This window comes from Nannospalax galili, unplaced genomic scaffold (genome assembly GCF_000622305.1).
Source record: "Nannospalax galili isolate Female #2095 unplaced genomic scaffold, S.galili_v1.0 scaffold2103, whole genome shotgun sequence".
NCBI classification, from domain to species: domain Eukaryota; kingdom Metazoa; phylum Chordata; class Mammalia; order Rodentia; family Spalacidae; genus Nannospalax; species Nannospalax galili.
The window spans coordinates 67,450-75,912 of record NW_008349069.1 but is presented as its reverse complement, the minus strand read 5'-3'; the positions used below and the strand labels follow the sequence as shown (position 1 = coordinate 75,912).

General features: G+C 45.8%; 1 pseudogene; it reads left to right on the top strand.

The window, feature by feature from the left end:
- LOC103744505 overlaps nucleotides 1-8,463 on the top strand; it is a 13,025-nt pseudogene that overhangs the window by 1,871 nt on the left and 2,691 nt on the right.

The following is an 8,463-nucleotide window of genomic DNA, read 5'->3' as shown; positions in this document are numbered from 1 at the left end:
TTGCTGCTGATATCATTCTCCGCTAACCTCAGACTCTAGTTTCTTCAGCATTGAAATGCTGAAGACCAGCAACTCTTTAGGAATCTTTCGGGCCTTCAATACCAGACTGGGAAAGCTGAGGCGTCGAGCTTCATGGACTGAGCTGCTATTGTTGTTCTTAGCCTTCCCAGCATGCTGAAGGCCATTGTCACAGTATTCATATCCTATAATGTAAGTCAGCCATCCTAGCCAGTTCCCTTTTATAACACATGGACTTTCTATCAGCTCTGTTCTTCTAGGGAACCCTCCTAATCCAGATGCTGTAACAAAATCATCATAAGCTGCAAGTTGGATGCTGTGGCAGATGTCCATGGCTCACCTACTTGTAAGGCTTATGAAGGAGAATGGCATGGCTCAGGATTTCAATGATACAGGGATATTGTATGTCAGTAATATATATTTTGTTATGTATGTGAGTATGAATGTACAACAATCTGTGCAACTTATAAATAACTGAAATTTGTTCACAGTTTTGGAGACAAGATCAGGGTCAAGATACCAGTAGACTTTGCTGCATGGAGAGGCTAGCTCTCTGGCCTAAAGATTTTGTGTCCCCAAGGAATAAAATGGATAAACAAAGGTGCGCATGGCTTAACAGTCTTCTAGCAGCCCCAATTCTTCATATCATGGTACTGGAGATTCAATTTCAACCTATGATGCAACTTAGACATCACCTTTGATTGGACTTTAAGACAATTGACTTGGTCATCTATGCCTTTCTCAAGTGGTGAGCAGCACAATTTTTTAGTGAGAAATGAGTCTGGACATGTCCATTAATCCCTCAGTCCTGAGATGTGTGTGTTTGTGGTGTGTGTGTGTGTGTGTGTGTGTGTGCTGAGGTTTGTTCTTACTCCCAGGGACTGGAGAGGCTCAGGACGTATGTGAATGTGTTTTATTGCGGGGAGTGTCCTGGAAGTGGGATGTGGTGTCAGAAGGCCCTGAAATGTCCAGCAGAAGAGATTCCCATCCCGTCTCCCAGAGCACCTGGCCAACCTGTCCATGTGTGGTGGGGCCCATGGGCCTTTCAGAGTTCCCCCTAAGCCTCCTGGCTCCTCCTGGCACTACTACTCTGTTTCATCTTCCATGTTTCTGGTTTTCATCTTAACCTTATTGATGTCCCTAAACATTTTGTGCCATTTTACAAAGGTGATAAATTGTGCTCAGTTTGCCTCTGTGTTCTCCCAAAGCATTTTCCTTTTAATAGAGGCTGTATCCTTCATTCTCTAAACCCTCAAATTCCCCAGTCCCTTTCCTGTCCTGTGACCAACTTGCCTTCCTGCGGTACCAGTTTTTCTAGGTTTCATCCATTGCATTGAAGACGGACCATACACAGGACAGACAACATGAAAGCGCTGAGTCTTGTGGTGCCCACTCTGAATCCCAGGGGGCAGAAAAGAGATGATGATAAACTTTAACCTGGGCTCAGGAGCAGGGCAGAGGGAATAGCGCTTCATTTTAGTGCAGGAGAGCTGGTGCCTGATACTTCCACTGGGGCCTGAAGCTCTTGCTGTAAACAGGCATCTGTGTGGTTTTCATTTCTGTCAATGCACAGGACACTTCACCAAATACATTTTTAAACTCTCAGTGGCTGTCATATTTTTGAAAAGCTTTATTGTTGAATGATTTGCATACAATCATATTTACCTTTTATATGCATAGCTTGGTAAATTTGCATAAAATATGAGATATGCAACCACCTGTACTTCAAGTATGAGAATTATTTCTTTCACTGGAAAGTTTCTGTTGTGTTCTTTTATGTTAATCATTGATCGCTGCTCTAGATTCTAGTGTGTTTCAATGAAACAACTAATATGGAGGGGTATGTGTAGATCATAAGATCACTGTAATGGTCACATTCTGAACTCCTTGGCTGTGCACACTACTCTCCATCTGTGGCGTCTTGACTATGTACATACTCAGGGCAGCCCCCCCACCCCATTTCTCCTGTTACAGCTTTCTGCTCCCCGATTTCCAAAACACCTTCTACACTGGACCAGTGAGTACAAGGACAGGGATCATGGTGACTCTAGTTTTGAGGACAGGGTTCCTGGTATCCCAGAAGGGCTTCAGAAGCCACTCTCCACCTTTCCAGGAGGCCAAAGGAGCAGAAATAGCAGAGATGGCTTTTGGTCATTGGCTCCTGTATCTGCATTATCAATACAGTTCTCCTACAATAGGAATTTTTCCCTGCTCCACTAAGTTCTTCTGCCTATGGCCCTTTTGATCCAAATTCTTGCCTGGGTAAGGCCTACAGATTCTGTTTCCTATCTAAGAGGTCACCCTGCAGCAGCACAGACTCGGGCCTGGAAGCCGATCATGCCATTGGACAGACTTCTTGGCTGACTGAATGCTGTGGCCTGTGGGCTCCTGCTTCTCCTCCTCTTCCACGTGCAGGGTAAGACTCCCTAAGTGGGCAATGGGCAGCCACTAAGGTCAGGGCTGCCCAATTCTGCAGAGTCAGAGACTGAGCTTGTGGGAGAGAAGGTACCAGCCAGGGAGGTGGCCAGATGAAAGTGTGGGAAAAGTGTGCTTCCCGATGATGGCCCCACCAAAGATCATAGGATAAGCCCTGCAGTACACAGAGGGTCACAGATATCTAAGGTCACCCAATACTAAGGAGTCAGCCCAGTATAAGAGGCCCTGAGGAGTCCTGACCTCAGGACTCGCAGGTCAGGGGAAAGAAGGGCAGAAGGGACATTTTCTTCTGTATGTGGCTGTGGTTGTGTTTGCTACTGACCTTTGGATGCTGCCAAAGTGCTCTGAGTGTGTCAACTCTTTGGCCAGAGAAGTGTCCTGGCACCCTTCAAAAGGGCGCTGGGCAAGCTTCCTGGCCCTGATGGGTAGAGAAGCTCCTACTCCCATATCCCAGAGTTGAACTTAGAGGCCCTGTGTTCTCTTTCCCTGCACCCTAGTAACAATGAGGTAGGAACTCACACAGTGTGGTGGCAGCTAATGGGACAGAACCAACACTGATGGCATTTCTCCACCTACAGACCAGGGCTTAGCTGGTCCCATCAGGACCACAAACACAGGACAGGTATGAGACAGCCTCATCCATGTTAAGGACACCAAACTGGGTGTCCACATGTTCCTGGGAATTCCTTTTGCCAAGTCACCTATAAGTCCACTGAGGTTTGTGCCATCCAAGTCACCTGAACCATGGAGTGGTTTGAGATAGCCTCCTGCCATGCTATGTAAGTTTTGGGGCCCAGAGGACTTCGGTCCTGGAGTGAAGAAATGCTCTGAGCTCTGGGTTATGCTGTAGTGCTTCCTCCTTCTCAATCCCATAGCAGTTCTCTCTGTCGGGGGAGAATCTCCCATCCGCTTTTCTGATGCACATACTAAGGCTTAGAGTGGAACAACTTTGCCATCCTGGAGAGTGGAGTAGCTGTGATGCCTGGACTCATCTCCAGCTCCTCTGAGGTAATTACAGAGTGAGTGTCCTCAACCACCCCAGCCATAACCTGCTACCTCAGCACTCATTCTCTAGTACTTTGGTACACTGCTCAGTGGAGGAAAACAAAGATCATGGGAAATAACCTCTCTAATTTTTGAGAAGCTCAAGGGTTAGGATCTGCCCCCCTCACATAATTGGCAAAAACAAGTAAGCATGAGACTGAGAGATGGTTCAGTGGGTGAGAGAGCTTCCTGTGCAAAGGTGAGGATCTGAGATCAAATTCCTAGAACCTACATAAGACTGTATGTGGTAATATGTATCTATAATCCTAGTGCCTCTATGGTGAAATGGGAGGCAAAGATGGGAGACGCCCCAGAAGGTTGCATGCCAGCTAGGCTGGTGTAGGAAGTCACAGAACAGAAGACCCTTTCTTGTGCAAGGTAGAAGGGGAGGACTGCCATTCAAAGTGACCCTCTGACCATCACACACAAATTGTGTGTGTGCATGCTTGCACTCACACAGAAACACACATAGACATACATAGACACACACACACACACAGAGAGAGAGAGAGAGAGAGAGAGAGAGAGAGAGAGAGAGAGAGAGAATCAAACCAACCAAACAGCAGCAGCAGCAACAACAAAAGAATGCATGTCCAATTGTCCTTCTGGCTGAACAATAGAAAGATGGGATTAATTTCATTCTTACGCCAATCCACATACAACACACAGTATGGTGTGATATTTAGAAACAATTACATCTGGTTGAGATTGTGAAAACTCTTCTCCCTGACTAGATGAATGAGTCAGCCCCTGCCTGGTCCCTTCATAGATGGTGGTCAACCTATCTACTTGTGAGGCCATGGGCTAAGAGGCCCTTGTACACTGCCTATGAGGTAAGAGTAAAGAGGAAATTCTGGCTACAAGTTTGGAAGAATTGAGTGGCTGGGAGAATGGGAAACAGGGGAGTGTGGGAGAGCCAGTCTTTACTACTCTGAACCAATTAGTGGTTCATCACCATGGCTTGGTGTTCTTTTAGTCCTGAGTACAAATGAATACCATGATAGGCTAATCTAAGTATAGGACCTCTTGAGGGGCAAGAGAGGGGAGGTGTGGGAGGGATGACCATCCTAACACAAATTAGGACACAAGGAAATGGTAGAGGACATTCAATGGGCATCAGAATATGTGTGTGATTGAGCTTTAATACTGACATTGACACAGGTCTTCAGGATCATTCCTGGTATGGTGGATGGGGAGTTCTTACTCAGGCACCCCCAGGAGCTGTTGGCCTCTGTGGACTTTTTACCTTGTCCCCAGTATCACTGATGTCAACAATGATGAGTATGGTTTGACCCTCACCATGGTGAGATCCAGTTCTAAGCCCCTGAGAGAGTGGGGACTCATATGGTGGACTGAAGACCCTCAGAGATTCCTTGATCTACATCTAGTCCATCCAACACTTAAGACAGTTCCACATATCCCAGATCATGAGCTCCACTAAAAAATATAGGGAATAACCAGAGGGCCCTTGAAGGCTGTTCTGAAGAACACAGCAGCACAGATGGTGAGATTCTTTGGGTACTATCCCCAATAGAGAGGGCTTCCACATATCCTGTTCATACAATATCCCCAGAAATAAGGGTTGGTATATGTGTTCCTATTTAGGGTCACCCAGAGCTTGTACCTTTCCCCTTATATCCTATATCATCCCAATTGCCCCACCTTAAGGCTGCTTTTTCCCTATCCAAGAGCCTGACTAACCTCATTCTTTCTGCTCCCCCTGGTGTAGATGTTGCCTCCTGAGTGTAGTGACCTGCTAATAGAAAAGGATGTGGGGACACAGGATGCCCAGGCCCTCCACCTACAGTTCAGGAAACGATGGAAGGCTTCATGTTTGTGATCTCCACACTCCAAGGAGCACATTTTCATTGTGAATACATCTGTAATGAGGTCTAGAGGCATCTCAGAGCTGTGGGTTCCAGGTGAGCTCTGTGTTATCCAGGTCTCTGCCCATCTCTTGATCAGGTCTCTGGTCCCAGGCATCTGAGGTTCTTTATCTCAGTAAATTCTTAAATCTAGAATAATAGAATGACATCCTGTTACAGTTGAGGAAACAGGTTAGTGATACCCTGTGACTTTCTCAAACCACTTAGCTGGTAAAGCCAAAGTCATTATTTAACTGAGGGTTTTCTTATAGCCATTGCTCCAGGCTAAAACTGTACACTCAGCTGTCATGATAATTGTAGACCCAGTTATATTGTCACTAAATGTATGTCAGGACAGTATGAGGTAAGTGGCTACCATGTCACCATGTGTTCCTGTCCCAGGTTTCCACACTCCTGCCCCCAGGTTACCATGCCTCTGTCCATTTCTATGAGTTCCAGAATTGGCCCAACTTTCTCAAGGATGTCAAGCCACCACACATAAAGGTTGACCGTAGTGACAAGATTCTCTTTGTCCTTGGATCCTTCTTCTGGGGCATCAAACATGAATCTTTCTTGTCTTCCATGAACTAAATGGAGATCCAAATATATACTTGAGGGATGACTGAGCTTTCTGTCCAGTTGAGGAAACCCAAGCTTGGGGAGAGGACAGGATCAAGTGTGTGAAAATCTCATAATTCAAAAACCCATACTAGAGTGGTAATCTGGAACTTTCCTAGTCTAGTTTCTGTTAGAGGGAATGAGGTCACATTGGAGCAGGAATGAACCTCAGGGAATTTAATTAGAAGTTTGAATGGATCTTGAGTCCTGGATTTTAAGAGAGGGACAGAACCAGGCCTAGAAATCAGGTTTGGGTTTGTTCGGGGTCCGAAAAATTCCCTAAATTGACCACTCAGACACTGAGTCTCAGTAAAAAGGAGCGCTTTACTGGAGCCAACTGGTTGGGGACACAGTCTCGGGAGCTGTACTGTGACCCTGAACAGTGAAAACACAGGGCTTTTAAGCAGAGAAACCACAAAAACCACAAAGCAGGGGATGTCCATAGAAACAGAATAACCAAGAAAGGATTGGAACAATCTAGGGCTGATTTCCAGAGACTTTACCTATACAGCCATTGTCTGTCTTACCTGGGGCAGAACATTCTCTTTCTTCTGCCCCAGACCATTTCCATAGAAATCATAAACAGATACCAGGAAAGGGTTTGAACAATGGAGGGAATTTCCTGAGTCAGGTGGAGGGCAGCTTTTCCTCAGAGGATAGGGAGGGGATCTGAGGGGCACTCGCCTTCAGGCCTTCATGAGTACTTACACACACACACAGCTTTTTAAAAAAAAATTATGTGTGTTGAGTGTTATGCCTGCATGTAAGTAAGTGCACCCGTGTTGTGCAATGCCCGCGGAGAACAGAAGAGGCTGTCGGATCTCCTGGAACTCTGGAACTGGATGCTATAAGGATTAAGAGGGGACCAGCCAGAGCAGTGATGAATCCAGGTGTACAGACCGTCCCCCTTCATTGCCGTGGGAGTCGTCAGGATCACAGTGAATGGTCCTTTCCATCGAGGGGCCAATGTCTCCTTCTGATGTCATCTTATCCAGACAATGTCTCCAGGTCAGTAAGGATGTGGAGTAGCTGGGGGCAGTTCGTGCACGTGCCGGATCAGGGGGTAGAGGTAGAGTTGCTCCTGTACCGCCTATAATGCCCTAATAGACTGAAGGATTTCATGATTAGACATTTTAGCCAACAGTTCTGACTTTAATCTTGGGACCAGGGGAGGGGGCCTTCTTCCGAAAAGAATCTCAAAAGGAGTTATTTTTTGGATATAGGGGGAGTTTCTAACCCTCAGGAGGGCAAAAGGGAGGAGAGTCACCCAGTCTGCACCAGATTCTAGGGTTAATTTAGTCAAGGTCTCCTTCATGGTCCAATTCATTCTTTCTACCTGCCCTGAACTCTGGGGATGATATGGACAATGTAGTTTCCAATCTGTCCCCAGGGCCTTTGCTAAGGCCTGCATGACCTGAGAGATGAACGCTGGTCCATTGTCAGATCCTCACACCAGGGGCACACCAAACCTGGGAATGAGTTCATGCAGCAACTTCTTGGCAACTGTGGTTGCCATTTCCTTCTTGGTCAGAAAAAGTGACCTGAAAAAGTGTCTATAAAAACCAGTAAATATTTATATCCAAAACATTCTGGCTTTATCTCTGTGAAGTCCACCTCTCAGTGGACTCCAGGTGCAGTTCCTCTTTCACGTTTTTCTGAGGATTTATCATTTTTCGGGTAGGCATTAGTCATCTGGCATGCCATACATCTGGAAGTGATGTCCTGTATTGTGGCTGTGGAGAAAGGAAACTTGAAGCATCTGGTTAGTAATAACCTAATCTTTTCTGTTCCCATGTGGGTTCCTTCATGGAGTTGGTGAACTAGCATTTCTCCCAGGCGGTGGGGGAGAATGACCTTGCCACCTGCAGTGTGTCTCCACCCTGAGGAGACATATCCATCTGGAATTGTCCGGAAATATTTGTCATCCTCTTTTGTATATGAAGGCTTTTCAGGTAACATAGGATTTGGCAGGGTTGGAGAGCAGGTTCAGACAGGGATTCTGCTATTTCCTTGGCAGCTTGATCTGCCTTCTGGTTTCCTCAGGCCTCAGGTGTGTTGTTCTTTTGGTGTCCTGGGCAATGAATGACTGCCACCCTTTTTGGCATCCATATGACTTTTTTTTTTTTTTTGGTCTTTTTGAGACAGGGTCTCCCTGTAGCCCCAGCTGTCCTGGAACTCACTATGTAGACCAGGATGGCCTTGAACTCACAGGGATCTGCCAGCCTCTATAAGGCCACTATTGAAAGAAAACTGCAGAGAAATATGACCAAGGTACAATGATATAGATGTATGAAAAGTCATATATTAACTTAAAAATTAATGAAAACTTAAATTGAACATTTTAATAACATTTAAATAAAATTTATTCGTAGCTGAACAAACACAAATAAATAGAAACTCCCCAGGCATGACAGTGTATGTATATTGACACAGGTCTATAATCTCAGCACGTAGGAGACTGAGACAGGAGAATCACTGTAAG